The following is a 20,033-nucleotide window of genomic DNA, read 5'->3' on the forward strand; positions in this document are numbered from 1 at the left end:
TGTGATTCATCATTGGTTCTCATTGTTTTACCCAAATGAGTTGAAAACTGATGTCCACACAAAAAACTGCACATGAAGGTTTATAGCAGTTTAATTGCTAAATATTGAAAGCAACCAAGATGCCTTTCAATAGATGAATGGATCAATAAACTGTGAAACATCTATGAAATTGACCATAATTGAGCAATAAAAAATGAATCAAGCCATGAAAATACAATGAGGTACTTTAAATGTATACTGCTATGTGGAAAAAGCCAACCTGAAAAGGCTGCATACTTGGGAATGTAGCAGTGATGGTCACTTTCATGGCCATCTTGGTTTTGGCTGGCTTCTTTACTACAAACTCATTTATCAGCAAGGTCTTTATGACCCATATCTTGTGCTGACCTCCTATCTCATCCTGTGATTTAGAATGCCTTACCCATCTGGGAATGCAGTACAGTAGGTCTCAGCCTCATTTCACCCAGCTCCTATTAAAGGTGGAGTTGTTCTCATTTAAAAGCCACTGACAAAACAATACTGACAATTACAAGGTCAGTGATTGCTAGAGCTTGAGGGGAGAAGAAGAGATAAGTAGGTGAAACACAGAGGATATTTAGGATAATGAAAGGATTCAATTCTGTATAATACTGTCATGGTAGATACATGTATATTAACCATGTTTTCTAGTTTTTGAGTCTGATATTTTGACATCTGGGGTCTTGCTGACTAGGACAGTTAGGTTAACAGATTCCCAGAGAGAGTAAGGAATTCTCCTGCGAGCCTGTGTTTCATATGCAAACTAACAAATTCAGAGCCCATATTCCCCACCCACTAGCTTTATTGATCTATTACATTTGTGACACTAGTTCCCTTCCCTGAAATCAGATCCCTTCCCTAGACATCAGACACCTAGAGGCATCCCTTATACCTGAGATACTGGTGAAGTTGTTTAAACTATCCAATCTTAAACCTCATTATCCTATTTACACTGCCTCCCTCATTTCTTCCCACAAAAATCATAAGACTTTCAAGCAGTTTGCCTAGCTTTCCCTCTCTGCCTGCAACTGACTTTGATGTTCTCCCCTGTGACCATACCTTGCTTACCTTCCTCTTGGGAACTGTAATAAACTGTCTTTTTAATAGCAATCATCTACTGATCTGCTGCCCTCACCACATCTGGGTAAAACGAAAATCCCAGGAACATTGTAATGCAACATGACGTAATGCATTTGGCAAAACCCATAGAACTGTAAAACTCAGAGTGAGCTCTAATGTAAACAATGGACTTTGGTTAATAATGATGTATCACTTTTGGATCATTGATTTCCACAAATGAGTCATACCAATGCAAGACATTAACAATACGAGAAACTATAAACCAGGGAAAGGGAATTCTGTACTTTTAAAAAATTTTTCTTTAAATCTAACTTTAAGAAACAAAATCTATTAATTTTTAGATTTAGATCTATTCTTAGAAATAGACAATCTAAGAAATGGGAGAAAATATTTGCAATTAATATCTTCAACAAAGAACTTATATGCAGGAAGTAAAAGACCACTTACAACTCAAAGTTTAAGACAGATAGTCCAATTGTAAAAGGGCAAAGCATTTAAATAGAAGTATTGTTTAAAGTAGACAAACAGATGTCCAATAAACACATGGAAAATACAAATCATTAGTCACTAGGGAAATGCAAACTAAAATCATATTGAGGTATCATTTCATATCCAATTGGATAGCTAAAATCAATGACTATAGAGAAAATAACATGTTTTGGAAAGGATATAGAAATATTAGGTCTGGCACAGTGACTCATGCCTGTAATCCTAGCACTTTGGGAGCCTGAGACAGGCAGATTGCCTGAGCTCAGGGGTTCAAGACCAGCCTGGGAAACATGGCGAAACTCTGTCTCTACTAAAATACAAAAAAAGTTAGCCATGTTTGATGGTGTATGCCCATAGTCCCAGATACTTGGGAGGCTGAGACAGGACAATTGCTTGAACTCAAGAGGTGGAGGTTACAGTGAGCTGAGATAGCACCACTGCAGTCCAGCCTAGGCAACAGAGTGAGTCTGTCTCCAAAAAAAAAAAGAAGAAGAAATATTAAACTATGTGTCATTACTAGTGGGATAGTAACATCTTACAGCCATTTTGGAAGAGAGTTTTGCAGTTCTTTACAATGTTAAAAAAACAGTAAGCATGCTACTCAGCAATTACAGTCTGAGTCATATATCCAAGAGTACTGAAAATATATATTCAAAGAAGAACTTGCACCCAAATGTTTATAACAGCATTATGCATAATGCTGAAAAGTGAAAATGTTCCAAATGTCCACTAACTGTTAAATAAATATAATGTGATATATCCAAACAGTGAAATATTATTCAACCATAAAAAAGAATTGTGGATACTTACTAAAACATAAATGAACCTGGAAAATAAGTACACTGTATTGTACACTTTAGAAGGATAAATTTGTGGTCTGTGAATTATAGCTCAAAGCTGTTATATAAAAGAGCGTGAAATAAAAATTCTAGAATTAAAAATGTCAATGACTAAAATTTAAAAAGAGATGATGTTTAATAGTCATTGATTGAAAGTTTTTCCTACTGAAATGGCCTCGTTGTCTGGGGTGATACCTGAGGTTCAATGTCCCACAACCATGGAGAAAAAGGACGTGGACACAGAAGGGTAAGGTCAAGAGTTGAAGTTCAATAGGCAAAAGAAAGAAAAGAACTCCCTCCTGCAGAGAGAGGGGTTCTGAACGGGTTGTCAGTTTTGGGGTGAAAGGCAGGGGGGTTTAGGGATGAGCTTGAGGAGGCGGTGTCTGGTTTATACAGGGCACGAAAGATTGGTCAGATCAGGTGTGCTCTTTGCATGATGAGCAGAATACTGGTTAGGACTAGGCATGCTATTTGCATAGGGTGTGAATTTCTGGCCTCCCCCACCCTACACTTTTATTATGCAGATGGGTTCTCTGCTTGACTGGTACCCTGTTGCCCATTCCTTTACTGTGCACATGGTAACACAAAAGGGAAGATGGAGCCTTCTTGTTGGACATGACTGGCCCCCGGGTAGCTCTTTTCTATTGGCGCAGCTGCCACATTCCCCCATGCAAGCTTCCAGCTTCCCTATGTTTGTGTTTCCATTTTCAGGCTGCTGTTTGTTAGGGTGGAAAAAAAAGTGCTTTGGCTGCTTTTAGTTAGAAGGGAAGTGTTGCCAAGGACTCTTTTACTTTCACCATCTGCCAAAATAATTTATTTCTATCTCCTGTATCGCTATGAGATCAGGAACTAGTGAATACCCAAAAGTCTCCCACCCCCTCCCCTGCCTTTTTTCTTTCAAAGCTCTACTGGTGTTCTTTAAATTAGGCCAAATAAATGAAAATCATAAGGATTAAAAAGGAAAAAGTATACCTGTGACTATTATCATAAAACATGATTATTACACAGTAAGATAAAATAATCTGTAGTCAGACAATTAAAACTAAATAAGTGCAAAAGTCATATGGATAAGTGGTTGAGAATTAGAGGGGATAAAAAGAAGGGAATAGAGAGGAGAATATGAAAAATAAGTTCATTAGTTCCTTTAGATAGTACTTGAGAATAAATTTAACATTTTAAACTAACAAAGAATAATCATATTCAATAAAACAGGAAACATTAAACTATTGCTAAACAGAATCAGGAGGAGAAAAGCAGAGAGAAAGGAGCAAGATGTAATAAGAAAATTTTATTGTTGATCATAATAGGTAACCAAGAGATATGGCAAAAAATGGTAATATATGTGTGTGTATGGGAGGTTAGCATATTGTTAGCATATAGTATATGATATTAGGATAAAATATAAGGAAATAAGTAATATCATATACAAACATTAGAATACATACATATAATAGCAAACATTAAACTTCATATTTTTATGAAAAAATGAAATGAAAAATATGAAAAATTTCATATTTTTAGGATAAAAATATGAAAATATGTAGCCATGAAAACAAAAATATAAATGGTCTTATATTTAGAAATACAAGCTAACAATAAAGAAAAGATATGACATATGACATAGATAACTTGTTTTTAATTTATATACATTATTTTAGATTTACTTTTATTTACAAATCCATACCTTAAAAGTAAGAAATAATATGACAGAATTTAAAACCAACTTTTAAGTGATATCAAGAAATGTAAATTGACTTAACAGATAGGAAAACAAATTTTCAATGAATTACAAAGTCAAATTCAATTGTATGTTAAATATGAGACATATCTAAAGCAAAAAAAACTCAAATAATATGCATAAAATGATGGGCAAGGATATATCAGACAAATGAAAATAAGAATGAAGACAAGATGATGATATTTGTATCACTAAAGCTAGAATTAGACCCGCAAAAAAATTTAAAAGTTTGAGAGAACATTTTATATTGATATGATAGTTATAAACTACACAGCAAATAGTGGTTTTACAAGGTGGAAATTGCAAGACTTCCAAACTACAGAAGACACCCTTTAACACAATCATCACTGAAAGGATGTTCTCAAGGAACCTGGATTCCTTGAGAAAGTGGCTGATTCTAGGTCTGAGAATAGAAAAAAATCTAGATGACCCTGCAACATTTTCTCAGAAAAAAAAAAAAAAATGAAACTTTCAAAACTTAACAGGATCATGTCAAGGAGACACAGTGGAACTTTATTAATGAAGTCTTGACTGAGAAAAAATATTTGGAAAAAATGAGGATTAAGTATAAGAATTCTAATGAACTGACACATATAGAAATATGAATGAAAACTACTGAATCTATATGATACTCAGAAAAAAAAAAGAGCAGGAAAAACAGTATGTCGCTATTTAAGATGACTATTAAAATATCTTTTTAATAAAAACAATATCTCAGGGAAAAGTATTAAGTATTTATTCTGGCTTTCCAGTAGGAACTTCATTGCAGTATAACTGAATTCCTATATCAAAGAAGCATCAAATATTCTGATACCCTTTTATGTATAATGATATGCATAATACCATTCCTTCAAGGCATGTGGATCAAAGAGCTTATAGTTACAAGTTCTAGTTTAAATTACAAGGTTGGCAAAACTCATTTAATAATCTTTTCCCACAATCAGAGACTTCTCAATTGCAATACCTTTTCTTCGTCCCTGCTAACCTGTGCCTACTATTTTCCTCTCTCTCTTTAGAGAGGAAGGGAATTGCAAAACTTGGATCCACACAGGCATCTAAGAGCTAAATAGTTAGACAATTAAGTGATTTTTGTCTTATTTCTAAAAGATAAAATATCAGCAAAGAAAAATATTCAGTATTAAAATTTTAAAGTATAAACACATTTGGAAAGTTGGGGAAATTCTATTAGGATGTAAATGGCCATAAAAAGAGGTCTGTACTGGTATTTCTATTCTAAAATGAATTTATTTTCACTAATATGAAAAAAAAATAAAGACTACATTTTAATGAATTTAAAAGTATTATGTATTCTCTCTTTTACCCATGTCAGTCATTGATAAATTTCCCAAATCGCTATTCTCCTCAACTGTTAGATAAATATCCCTACCTTTTAAAGCTGTATATAACAGCTGGAAGTTCTACCCAGGTAAAATCTGACTAAAATGAGCTGAAGAGAAAAGAAGCATATTGGAATTTTGTTTCCCATATTCCTCACTGTTATGAACAACTCGGAGAACTGATTTAATGAGAAGAAAAAAACTTAGGCAAATTAAACATAGTGAATATCAATCTAGTAAAAATAAGACAGGCAAATCGATAGTGACAGAAGTTAAGGCAGTCAGCTACTTTTAATGGCTAATTTAGGACCAAATCAAAGTGTAGAGAAGATTAATAAACCTTAATGCAAATCACACAATAGAGTAAGAGTTGCAAAACATGTGCAGTTAGCACACATGTTGGGGACATCAGTCTGAGATTCTTAAATATAATATGAAGCTGTTGTCAAGAGAAGATTGGAAACTGGACTTGAATGCCCAGGTATGCAGATAAATCATCATTTAAAAACAAAAAACACCCATCAGGTGGAAAGTAACCCAATCGGGCAAAATCGTGTCTCTCTCTACCCAGGATTGTCTCAAAAATAGAATTATCTCTAAAAATCATAATCACTTGACCCAGAACTGTGTTTTTTTCAGTAGGTGTCTCTTAATAGGATAGACTGACATTTGCCATGCTGAATTCACAAAGGGAAATAGAAGTTGATCACATTAACTATGAAACCTCTATTTCCGTAATAATTACATGTGGGGTTTGAGTGACAACATTTATCCTTACTAAAATTGGTTTAGTTTTGTTACTTCATCCAGTGACACAAGATCCAGCTAGCTTCTTCAGACCTTCTCTCCACCACTGCTTTTTGACCATCATAACATTTCATAGATTTGTGAATATACTATATTGGTTGATTAGCAAGGGTACTCTAAGTTGTAAAAGACAAAACAAATTTGAACTAATTTAAATTAAAAGAAGATAGGATTATATTAAAGGATCAATAGAATTGAAGTTAGGAATCTGGGACTGAATGCAATTGTGTAAATTCTGTGAAAACAATGAGGCTGGAAACATGAAATTACAGTTATTTCTGGACTCACACATTCTCAGTTTCATCTCCTGTTTGAAAAACCTCAGGGGAAAATCTCTGATTAGCTTTGAGTGAAGAAATAACTAAGAGAAAAAGAATTTAGAAGTTTGTTTACAAGAAATACAAGATTGTCAGACTTAGAAGGACTAAATAATTAAATAGAAAACACAAGAGCTATTTAAAGGTTTTGAAAACACTTTATTACCAAAATTAGAAAGCTTTCTGTTAGTCTATTCAAGTTTGAAAAAATTCTTATGGGAGTTGAGAGTGATGATATACTCCTTTAATCCCAGCTACTCAGAAGGTTAAGGCAGAAGGGTCATTTGAACTCAGGAAATTGAGGTTGCAGTAAGCTATGATCATCCCACTGTACCACAGTCTGAGCAACAGAGTAAAACCCTGACTCATAAACCAAATCTGATTATTACATTTACAAAGGAGAAGATATGTCTTCAGATGTCAGCATTTTTAAAAGTCAGTGATAAAATAATTTCCTTGGAGAGTCAATAACTTTATAGTACATCCGGAATTGGTTCCTTCTGGTGGGTTCTTGGTGTCACCGACTTCAAGAATGAAGCTGCGGACCCTCGTGTTGAGTGTTACAGTTCTTAAAGATGGTGTGTCCGGAGTTTCTTCCTTCAGATGTTCAGATGTGTCTGGAGTTTCTTCCTTCTGGTGGGTTCGTGGTCTTGTTGACTTCAGGCGTGAAGCCTCAGACCTTCACATTGAGTGTTACAGCTCTCGCGTCCAGAATTGTTTGTTCCTCCTGGTGGGTTTGTGGTCTCGCTGGCTTCAGGAATGAAGCTGCTGACCTCCACGGTGAGTGTTACAGCTCATAAAGGTAGTGTGGACCCAAAGAGTGAGCAGCAACAAGATTTATTGCAAAGAGTGAAAGAACAAAGCTTCCACAGCGTGGAAAGGGACCTGAGTGGATTGCCGCTGCTGGCTTGGGTGGCCAGCTTTTATTCCCTTATTTGGCCCTGCCCATGCCCTGATGATGGGTCCATTTTGCAGAGCACTGATTGATCCATTTTACAGAGCACTGATTGATCCATTTTACAGAGTGTTGATTGGCCTGTTTTACAGAGTGCTGATTGGTGCGTTTACAATCCTTTAGCTAGACGGAAAAGTTCTCCACATCCCCACTGGACCCAGAAGCTCAGTTGGCTTCACCTCTCAATCCCCGCTCTAAACAGAATACCCTAACTATTGTTGGGAATTGGGTGATTACTGCTCTAGCTACTTCCTGCTGGATAGGCGTGAAGAACGGCCCTGCAGTTGTAGTGTCCTCCAGATGGGAACTCTTTAGGCCAGTGAAAGGGCCAGGGGGTTGGTCCAGGGGTCCTCTGTAGAAGTTGTTAGTTGAGCTCATTTGGGGTTCCATTTGTAATATTGTCTGCAGCTTGATGGCCTCAATTCTAGGGGAAACAAATTTGATAAGGTGGTTAAAAGTACAGGGCCTGAAGGCGAGCAATAGCAAGATGACTGTCATGGGACCTAGAAAGGGGAGTAGCCATGTTGCCCAACTCCAGAGGTTGGTATAAGAGTTTGAAAGGTGTTGTCTGATTTCAGAAGCCTTTTTCTGTAAATGTTGGGAAGCATCTCTTACTACCCCTGACTGGTTAGTGTAAAAACAACACTCTTCTCCTAAGAAGGTGCAGAGTTTTCCTATCTCAGCAGTGAGGAGGTCTACACCTCAGCAATTTTGGAGAGTCACTGCTGCCAAAGAGTCTATTTGGGGTTGTAGAGTAAGGATAGATTCTATTATTTCTTGTAAACTATCTGAGAAATCCGTTGAGAGTGTGTGCTAGTAGGATAATACACGTTACACTGTTAACTTTTTTAGCAAACTTTACTTTTGTTGAAAACCTTGTAAGTTTGGGATTTCAATTATTCTTTGTTATAAATAAGACCTTGTTCAGTCCTTATTAACTTAGAATTGGTATAGATGGCTCCTTCCTGTTTCTGTAAGTACTTTAAGATTTGGCTGAGTGCAAACAACTCGCACATTTGAGCAGACCAGTTATTAGGCAATTTTCCTAACTCTACTTCTGTAAGAGTTTCCTTATCACTTACTGAATACCCATTGTGTCTTTTTCCTTAATTACCCTGGAGGAACCATCTATCATCCTGTCCTGAAGGGAGTTCCTCCTATGTCTAGTCGGACCTTCAGATTTAGATCCCCTGTTAGGAAACCTGCTGGGTCAAGATTTTTGATAGGAAGGCTGTGGGTTGTCAGTGTGACTTCCAGAGTCAGTGGCCTCAGTGCTTTCGGGCTATGCCCTTGTTTACACTGATAACAAGGTGGTATTGGAGTGTTATAGGGTTACAGAGAAGACCTGCAATTATTAATTTTAGGTTTTAAATTTACCCTGGCTTTTAAAGGAATAGGGTACACTGTTTTTTCTTTACTACTTCTATCTCTTTCTCTTTGACCCTTTGTCTTTTCCTCTTTCCTTCTCTCTCTGTTTCTTCCTCTCTCTCTCTCTCTGACTTTGTCTCTTTCTCTCTTTCCTTCTTTGACATTGTCTCTCTCTTTTTCTCTGCTGGTCTTTCCCTGCCTCTGCCAGCCACTTATGCTGTTGTTCTTCCCTCTCCTTCCCCTTTTTGATGGCCTCAGCAGTGTAAAACTGCCACCTCCTTGGGTTTTTGCACTGAGTGCAATAATTCGGTGATTTCCTTGTAGTATTTAATGGGGGTTCCCCCAGAGGTGTTAGGAACTCCTATTCTTTCCATATTGCAGCATGGACATGTAGGATTAGATAAGCATACTTGCCATCTGTATACACATTTATTCTTTTTCCCTTTCCCAGTTCTAAGGCTCGGGTAAGTGCCACTAGTTCTGCTAACTGGGCGCTGGTCCCTGAGGGAAGAGGCTTACTTTCAAGTATGGTTACATCACTAACTATGGAATAACCTGCCCTTCGTATCCCATTTTCCACATATGAACTTCCATTGGTATATAGGTTAAGGTCAGGATTAGCTAAGGGGACTTCTAAGAGATCCTCTGGGGCGGCGTAAGTCTGGACTACAACCTGTTGGCAGCCATGGTCAACCGGCTCCCCATCCTCTGGGAGAAAAGTGGTAGGGCTGAGGGCCACACACATATGCACTTGAAGCACTGGCCCCTCAAAGAGTAGCACCTGGTATCTAAGCAGGCAGTTGTCTGATAGCCATAAACTTCCTTTGGCACCTAGTATACTAGTTACTTCATGAGTATTCCAGACAGTGAGATCCTTTCCTTGTATTATTTTGCTAGCCTCTGACAGTAAGACAGCCACCACCACAACTACCTGTAAACAGTGAGGCCAGCCTTTTGTTACTATATCAATTTCCTTACTTAGGTATGCCACTGGTTGTGGGGTTCTCCCACGAGTCTGAGTAAGGACCCACAAGAGCTATTCCTGCTCTCTCTCTGATGTTTATAGAAAAGTTTTGTCCTGTGGGAAGGCTTAAGGCTGGAGCTTGAATTTGCTCCTTCCAGTGCCCAGACTTCAGGGTTGAGTCGCACCTCAAGCAGGGGACAACGAATGGGTAACTTGTTCCCCATATTCATGTAGATAATAGCTCCAGCTTTGGCTAATATGTCCATCCCTAATAAGGGTGTGGGACTTTCAGGCATACAAGAAAGGCATGTGAAAAGAGCAAGGTCTCCCAATTACAGCTGAGGAGGTAGGAGAAATACCTGGTTACTGGCTGTCCCAGGATTCCTCAGATGGTAATGAACTTGAGGACAGCTGTCAAGGACAGGAGATTAACACTGAGAAGGCCGTGCCAGTGTCCAGGAGGAAGTCAATTTCCTGGCCTTCAATGGTTATACATACCCGGAGCTCAGTGAGACTGATGACATGAGCTGGCGCTTGCCCCAGACATCCTCAGTCCTGTTTTCGGATCATCTGATAGGGGGCTTCTGGCCCAGAGAACCTTTGTCCTCTGGGGCAGTATGCCTTCCACTGATTGCCTTGGCATAGTGGACGTGGGCGAGGGGGCAGCTTGTTTCTCACAGGACAATCTTTTTTAAAGTGTCTTTGTAAACCACACTGATAACAAGCCCTACCAGGGGATTGGCCTGCTCCATTTTCTGTCCTCTCTGAACCACCAAGGTTTGTTTGTTTGAGGGCCATGACTAAGGCTGCAGACTTTCTCTGATCTCGCTATTCCTTTTGGGCCTGTTCCTCTTGGTCCCTATTATAGAGCACCGAAGTTGCCAGGTTTAATAATGCCTCCAGATTTTATTCAGGGCCCAGCGCTCGCTTTTGGAGCTTTCTCCTGATATCCGCGGCTGATTGGGTTATAAACTTATCTCTTAGGATCAATTGAACCTCAAGTGAGTCAGGTGACAGGGGAGTATATTCTCTAAAGGCCTCCCATAGCGGCTCGAGGAAGCCAGAATGACTTTCTTCCTTTCCCTGGGTTATGGTGGACATCATTTAATAATTCATGGACTATTTCCTAATTCTCCTTAGTCCTTCTAGAACACAAGTCAGCAGATGTTTACAACTCCAGTCCCCATGATCTGAGTCAAGGACCCAGTGGAGATCCATACTGGACACGGCTTGCTGCCTGGTAGGGAATTTGTCCCGTTCTTCGGCTGTCATTCTTTCATTTACTTGACTAAGATACCAGGTATCTCCAAACTCTCAGGCTGCAGCTAAAGCCGCATTCTTTTCATTAAAGACCAGGGTTTGATCTAAAAATAGCATGACAGCTCTCCAAGTGACATCGAAGTTTGGCCTAGACCCTGTAGGACATCTATGTACCTATCAGGATCATCTTAAAACTTCCCCAGGTCTGCCTTGATCTGCTTTAAATCAGAGAGGGAGAAGGGGACATGTACCCAGGTTGGGCCAAATTCCCCCCCTACAGCTTGAAGGGGACATAATCGATAGACCGGGGGTTTTTGTGGTCCTTTGGCGATTTCTTTGCTTGTTTCCTTCTGGGCAGGGGAGATTAGAGGAGACTTATCATTAATAGGAAGGGGAGTCCTAGGGAGCCTAGGATATCGAGGTAAGCTGAGAGGTCCTCCAGTGGGATGTGAATTGCAAGTTTTGCATAGTTGTGTTTTCTCATTCACTGAAAAGAAACTTTGGACATAAAGTATTTCACTCCATTTGCCTTCCCTCTTACAGAAAAATGTCAAGCTGTAGGATAGTATTGTAATTTATACTTCCCTCAGGTGGCCATTTTTCCCCATCAGAGAGAGAGAATATTGGGACCAGGCTTAGTGCAGAAAAAAATGAGCTGCCTCTTTTTCAGGGTTTGTGGGTCAAATTGGTCCCAATGGCTTAGGATGTATTTCAATGGTGAGCCTGTTGGTGCCTTAGTGTTTCTCATCACTTGGTAATAGGTGATAGTCCCATCTGGGTCGTGAAAATGTATCCAGAATTGGTTCCTTCCAGTGGGTTCTTGGTCTCACTGACTTCAAGAATGAAGCCGTGGACGTTCGCGGTTAGTGTTACAGTTCTTAAAGATAGTGTGTCTGGGGTTTCTTCCTTCAGATGTTTAGGTGTGTCCAGAGTTCCTTCCTTCTGGTGGGTTCGTAGTCTTGCTGACTTCAGGAGTGAAGCCACAGACCTTCACAGTGAGGGTTACAGCTTTTAAAGTTGGCTCATCTGGAGTTATTTGTTCCTCCTGGTGGGTTCGTGGTCTCACTGGCTTCAGGAGTGAAGCTGCTGACCTCCACGGTGAGTGTTACAGCTCATAAAGGTAGTGTGGACCCAAAGAGTGAGCAGCAACAAGATTTATTGCAAAGAGTGAAAGAACAAAGCTTCCACAGCGTGGAAGGGGACCTGAGTGGGTTGCCGCTGCTGGCTTGGGTGGCCAGCTTTTATTCCCTTATTTGGCCCCGCTCATGTCCTGCTGATTGGTCCATTTTACAAAGCACTGTTTGATCCATTTTACAGAGCACTGATTGGTCCATTTTACAGAGTGCTGATTGGTCTGTTTTACAGAGTGCTGATTGGTGCATTTACAATCCTTTAGCTGGACAGAAAAGTTCTCTAAGTCCCCACCCGACCCAGAAGCCCAGCTAGTTTCACCTCTCAATAGGAAAGGCTCAGAGATCAACTTAGTTTGGGAGCTAAAAAAGCAAACAACCAAAAACCAAAAACAAAAACCTGTTATTTTTGGTGTATCTCAGAATATAAAGTGCACTCTATCCACTTACTACCAAGGGACATGCTATTCACACTTATTCCTAATGTTGGCAGAAAAATGTATTAGTTTTGTTCCCACATTCTCTAGTTTTTTCAAGTTTTTGTCCCTAAAACATAGATTTAATCCCATAAGTTTGTTCTGTAATTTTATGTACAAAAATAATCAATTTTATAGTTTACTTGATCAATTTTTTTTATTTGCATAGGTGTGACAAAAGGTGTTAATTCACAAAGATCTTTTTTTTTTTTTTTTTTTTTTTTTGCTTAGCAAAATTAGAGCCATATCCTATTAGGGTTCACAAATTTAACCTGTCTAGAGACTCATATGATACGTATGCTTATAACTCTACCCTACATGTCAGAAGTATTTTCTTTTCATAATTATTGACTCATCAACTGAGATCAGGAACAAAAAACAATTCCATTCACCTCATTTGGGTTATACTGTAGTAGATGTAATTTCATCAAACTTATGAACATTCTAGCAGAGTTTTCTTCCTATCTCATCTCTTGTGGTTTGAGTTTGCCACACCAAAGCTCATGTTCAAGTTTAATTCCCAACGTGGTGGTGTTGGGAGGTGAGGCCTAGTGGAAGGTATTTGAATCATGTAGGTCAATCCTGAGTGAGGGGCTTGCTGTGTTCTTACAGTAAGTGAGTTCTTGCTCCGGAGAGAAAAGATTAGTTTTCTCAGGAGCAGATTAATTCCCATAAAAGTACATTGTTATAAAGCAAGATTCTTCCTCCTGTTGGGTCTTCTTTCTTTACGTTTGTTCACTTCTCCTCTGACCCTATCTGTCACGTTACAGTGCAGCACAGAAACATTCACCAGAAGTAAGGGTCATACTTTTGAACTTCCCAGACTGTCAAACCATGAGCTAAATAAATTTCTTTTCATTATAAATTACCCGAGATCAGGTATTCTGTTATAGCAACACAAAATGGACAAAGACACATTGTATCTTATTCTTTTCCATTGTGGACCAGTCATATTGTGGGTTAATTTAGGGCTAACAACTTTGTTTTATCAATGTCTTGTCAGCATTCAAACTTACTGTTACTTCTGACTTCACTAATTTTTTGTTTATCTGGGACATTTCTATTTTTCTTTGAGTGAAGAGACATAAAAGTAATAACTCATAAACTTTAACATTTCTCCACAGTCTATGAAGCTCTGGATGAGACAAAGTTCTTCCTCATTTCCACATATTTTGAAGCTCATTTATAATTATAATACAAATTAATGAGAATTGTTTTGAATATTCTCATTCCTCTTTACACCATACAAAATTGCTGCTTTGTGTTTATGAAAGTTACTTATTATTATTATTATTTTTTGAGTCAAGAACACTTAAGATCTACAGTCTTAAAAACCTTAATGTCCACCGTATCACGTTGTTACCTATAGGCACTATGTAGTACAACAGGTCTCGAGAACTGATTCATTTTGTATACTCATTGAGCAACAACTCCCCACTTATTTCTCTTCTCTTCCCCTGGCAATGGCCATCCTATTTTGTGTTTCCATTTATTTGACTAGTTTAATAGCTCAAATAAGTGTAATTATGCCGTATTTTTTCTCTTTTTACTGACTTAATTCACAAATGGCACGATTTCCTTTTTTTCTAAGGCAGGATAACATTCTACTCTATAACGTAGCACTTTTTTTGTTTGTTTGTTTTTGATGGAGTCGCACTCTGCTGCCAGGACTGGAGTGCAGTGGCACGGTCTCGGCTCATTGCAACCTCTGCCTTAGAGGGTCAAGCGATTCTCCTGCTTTAGCTTCCTGAGTAGCTGGGGTTACAGGGAACCACCACTATGCCCAGCTAATCTTTTGCATTTTTGAAAGAAATGGGGTTTCACCATGTTGGTTAGGCGGGCCTCGAACTCCTGACCTTGTTATTTGCCCACCTTGGCCTGCCAAAGTGCTGGGATTACAGGTGTGAGCCTCTGCTCCTGGCTGTAGCACATTTTTAATCCATTTATTGGGCCATGAGCATTTGGATTGTTTCCATATTTGGGTTAGTGGAAGTAATGCTACAGTGAAGATGGCAGTCCAGATACCTCTTTGAGATCCTGATTTAAATTGTTTTGGATATATATATATATATCTCCAGAAATGGGATTGTTAGATCACATAATAATTCTGTTTTAATTTTATGAGGGAATTCCATACTGATTTTTATAGCTACTGTGCCATTTTACATTCCTACCAACAGTGTAGAAAGGTTTCACTTTTTCTGCAACCTAAATAAGATGAATCATACTTATTACCTTTTTAAAAAATTAAAAACCTCCTAACAAGTGTGAGGTGATATCATTTGATCTGCATTTTCCTTATGACTAATGCTGTTGAATACATTTTTATAAACCTTTGACCATTTGTATTCCTTGTCAGATACACAGTTTGTAAATATGTTCTACCAATCCATAGTTTGCTTTTTCACTCTGTTGATTGTGTCCTTTGATGTAGAGAAGCTTTTAAATTTGACGTAGTACCGTTTTACTTTTTCTTTTATTTCTTATGCTTTTAGTGTCGTAACTATGAAATAATCGCTGAGATCAATATCATGATGATTTTCCCCTATGTTTTTTCCTATAGTTTTTATGTTTTCAGGTCTTCAGCTTAAGTCTATAATTATTTAAGTTGATTTTGTGTATGGTATAATATACAGGTCCAATTTATTTTCTTTGAATGTGAATATCCAGTTTTCCAGACATAATTTGCCAGAATAATTTTCTTGTCTTTATTGTATATTCTTGGTTTTTTGTTGAAGTTTAGTTGACTGTATGTGTGTGGGTTTATTTCTGGGCTATTTCTGTTTCATTTATAACTATTTCTATATCAATTATATGTCAGTTATGCCTCAATATGGCTAAAAACTGTGACTTGACTAATACATCTTCTCTCATTTCATGGTAGATTTGTCTTTAGTAAACGCACAGAATATGAGCAGATATTTGTGATTAACATACCTCAAAGTTTTCAGAGAGAGAGAGGGCCAGACAGACAGGCAGAGAGGAAGAGAGACAGAGCAGATCATGAATGTGTGAATTAGAAAACTGGTCATAGATCCAAAAGTTGTACAATTATAAACAGACCAATGTGAAATGTTAATGAAGACCGGGAGTGGTGGCTCATACATGTAATCCCAGAACTTTGGGAGGCCAAGGCAGGCCAATGACTTGAGGTCAGGAGTTCAAGACCAGCCTGGCCAACATGGTGAAACCCCGTCTTCACTAAAAATACAAAAATTACCCAACTGTGATGGTGTGCACCTGTAATCCCAGCTACTCGGGAGGCTGAGTCATGAGAATTGCTTGAACCCAAGAAGCAGAGGTTGCAGTGAGCTGAGATCATGCCACTGTACTCTAGCCTGGGTGACAGACTGAGACTCTGTCTCAAAAATAAATAAATTAGTTCAAATTAATTTTAAAATAAAATGTTAATGACCTTTCTAGTGCTAATAATAATTTTTTTTTTCATTTACACACAGCTGTGTTATTAAGATCAGAATTACAGCAATCATGAATCAAAAAAGCACAACATGCACAAAATCACTGGTTGGCTGTGGTAAAGATACACATCCCATTCTCCATTGTAGCCAGTACTCTATATACCTGTATGTATATATACATTTAATTATCTGAGCTTTGCTTGTCAAGAAAATTATACAACACTGAAGATAGATGGAAAGAGGTACAAACATCCTCAAGAAAAAACAAATAAATAATTTAAAAATCCATAAATTATAACTGGATAATTTTTATTTTATGCTACCAACTGACCTCATTCCATAGGCTGTAAAATCAGAGCTCTATATATTTGTCACCATTTGAATGGCCATACACAAATCAGAAACTGGTACAGAACCAGAACTAGACTTTGCTAACACAACTAGACTCAATCTGGAAAAAGAGTTAGAAAACATCAAAATGTTTTGATTCAAAAACTAATAACTACATGGGACTGTTTTTTATCTGGGCTGTATCAATGTCGGTATACTCACTGTGATATATACTACCGTTTTGAAAGAGGTTATCTTTGGGAGAAACTGAATAAAGGGAACATGGGATCTTTGTGTTATATCTTACAACTATGAATTAACCTACAATTGTAGCAGGACGAGCCACAGACAAAGCCCCTCAGACACTGAGTTGTAGATGGAAGGGCTTTATTCAGCTGGGAGCATCGGCAAGCTACCATCTTAAAATCCAAGCTCTCCGAGTGCACAATTTCTGTCCCTTTTAAGGGCTCACGACACTAAAGATTTCACATGAAAGGGTCGTGATTGATTTGAGCAAGTAGGGGGTACATGACAGGGGCTGCATGCACTGGTGGTCAGATTGAAACAGAACAGAGCAGGGAGTTTCACATTGTCCTTACATACAACGTGTGGAATCTTTGGATAACATCAGTTGCGAAGTCATGAGTTGATTTTTAAGTACTAGGTTTAGGCCAGGCAGGCCCAGGCCTGGTTTCGGGTCTGGTTTTGGGTCTGGTGCCTGCCGCTGGGCTGCCTGCCTTTGGTTTCACTTCCTTGTTCCTTCTTAAAACAGGTACTGAGTATAAAACAATATAAAACAATATGAGAAGGTCTCTCTCTTCCCTCACAATCATCTCAAAATAAAACTAACTTAAAAGGTAAACAAACAACAATCAGCCACAAAGGCAGAGATAGTAAAGCTGTACTACCACTGTGTGTGTCTGAAAAAGGATCCATCCTGTAAACAGCTTCCAAGGTGTTCTTCTTGGTTATCACAATTTATTCTGCTCTTGTCCTTCTCACCATGTCATGGTGGAAACTACGGCTGTGAAAGGAATAGTCAGTAGGGAAAAAAAAACAAAAAGAAAAAGAAAAAAGCACAATAAAAATGTTGAGTTCTGTCTTCCACTTAGCATGTAGAAAGCTGGAAAGAACACTGATTCTACTCTTAAAAGCAAAAATAATGCCAGATAATCTGCAAGTTTGTATTTCTCTAAGGTCATAGATTACCAACCTAAAATCTAAGTGAAGACTGGCACTTCCAATGAGACAAGGGAGATGAGCACTTGCTTACTTGTGTCTAACTCAGGCAGGTATCAGTAAAAGAAATTCCATTAAAAATGTTAACATATTGCTAAAGACTGAATGAAAACTAGTGAGAGAAATAGAAGCTGATGGTCTCATAAACAAGTAAAATTTACATCTATTCACAGGCTCTTTTTTATGTACCAAAACAAGTGCTGACACATAAGATTGACAAGATTCCTAAGAAGGCCTCCCTTGTCATGTAAAACCTGGAAAAGAGAAACAAAGGCTACTACAGGATAGGTATGAAACTCTCTCTGGGTTCTTTCTTCTTATCTCATTTATTTCCAAAAACATTGAGCTGCTTAAAGAAGGCCACCAAAAATTACTCTTGTGAAAACCTATTGCAGCTTAGGGAAGAGAATAGCCTAAATAAATAAATAAATAAATAAATAAATAAATAAATAACAGACCTTAGTCAGGGACTAGGGTACATCTGTTCTGTAATTGCTCCTGCCCACCAGCCCCTCCTAGGTCCCCTGTTTGGCTACCTTGCAGGAGCATGTGCACAAAGCAGCCTCTGCTACCCAGCCTGGGTGCTTTGCTTCACTTGATTATGTTCCTAGTGGCCTGGGAGTACTTCAGATCCCCAATGCACCCAGAACTTGACTCGGAGGGTCCAGAGGATGAAGCCACCAGCCAATCGTGGAGCCCCAGAACTGCTAACCTCAGGAGTACCAGGCTGGTATCTGTGGCTGGCACTTGAGCAGGAGAGGACCCCAGACTCTCACAGCACTGAGAGGTGTGAGATGCATGGGTTCCTAAGTTGGAGTGGAAGCTGGGTATGCCTCTCCTCACAAGTCCAGCCAGGAAAAGGTATGGCCTATCTCCCTGACTTGACCTCTGCCCAGGGAGACCCATCACCCAGATACCTAACAACAACAACAAAAAAAATGCAGGTGCACTGCCAGTGATTGGAGAGGAATCCCCTGAAACCCAGGAGCAGACTATGTGAGGGGATCATCTTGCTTTCCACAGCATAGTAAAGCGTGGATTTACAAATGAATCCATGGATGAGGATGGATGAGGAAATACAGAGAAGTTGTCAGGTAAGAGCTTACCAACCACCCATTACTCTTAAGTGCCATCTACTGGATCACAGCCCAAACTACAACACCAAAAATATTTTGCTAACATACCTCTCTGTGAAACCAAAGGCAAGAATTCAGTCACTAATAAAGACCCTGTATAGAGCTTTGCCCTTCTGAAAACATGCAGAAATAACCAATTGACTATACTCAACTTAGGCCATATTTCGAGAAAACCCAACCCTTCCAAAATAGAATCAGCACAAGAACTCTGACAATGAAACAAAACAGAGTATCTCCTTACCTTCAAATGGGTCCATTAACTCCTCAGCAATGGTTCTTAACTAGTCTTCAAGGACTAAAATGACAGACATAGAATTCAGAATCTGGGTGACAAAAAAGCTCATTGAGACTAAGAAGAAAGTTTAAACATAATGGAAGGAATCCAAGGAATACAGTAAAACAATTCAAAAATTGAAATGCAATTTAACCATTTTAAAGAAGGAAACCAAACTTTTGGAGCTGAAAAATTCACTACAAAAAATGTCATAATAAAACCAAAAGTATTAAGAACAGAATAGACCAAGGTGAGAAAAGAATTTCAGAGCTCAAAGGGCAGTTCTTTGAATGATTCGGTCAGATAAAATAAAAAGAATATATAAAAATGAGCAAAACTTCCCTGAAATGAAATTATGTAAAGAGACCAAACCTATGATGCATAGGTATTCCTGAGAGAGAAGGAGAAATAATAAACAACTTGGAAAATATTTCCAAAATTCTCCCTAATTTCACTAGAGAGTTTGACATGTAACTTCAAGAAATACTGAGAACCCTGACTAGATACTATAAAAGATGACCAATTCCAAGATACAAAGTCATCAGGTTCACTAAGATCAATGCAAAAGAAAAACGCTTAAAGTTAGCTAGAGAGAAAGATCAGGTCATATAAAGAGGAACCCTCCATCAGGCTAACAGCAGACCTCTCAGCAGAAACCTTACAATCCAGAAGAGATTAGGTGACTATTTTCAGCATCTTTAAAGAAAAGAAATTCCAAACCAGGAATTTCATATCAGCCAAACTAAGCTTGATAAATGAAAGAGAAATAGAATGCTTCTTAGACAAGCAAATGCTGAAGGAATTCCTTTCAACTAGACCAGTCTTACAAGAGGACTTTAAGGGAGTGCTAAACATCA

At 38.4% G+C, this 20,033-nt stretch overlaps 1 long non-coding RNA gene across 1 annotated transcript in view; it reads right to left on the minus strand.

The window, feature by feature from the left end:
• Positions 1–421: 421 nt before the first annotated feature.
• LOC123569055 (uncharacterized) overlaps positions 422–20,033 on the minus strand; it is a 100,070-nt gene continuing 80,458 nt past the window's right edge. Inside the window, exon 4 of the long non-coding RNA XR_006692569.2 lies at positions 422–505. This is a non-coding gene — a long non-coding RNA (uncharacterized lncRNA). The remainder of the gene's footprint in view (positions 506–20,033) is intronic.

This window comes from Macaca fascicularis, chromosome 15, assembly GCF_037993035.2.
Source record: "Macaca fascicularis isolate 582-1 chromosome 15, T2T-MFA8v1.1".
Taxonomy (NCBI): Eukaryota; Metazoa; Chordata; class Mammalia; order Primates; family Cercopithecidae; genus Macaca; species Macaca fascicularis.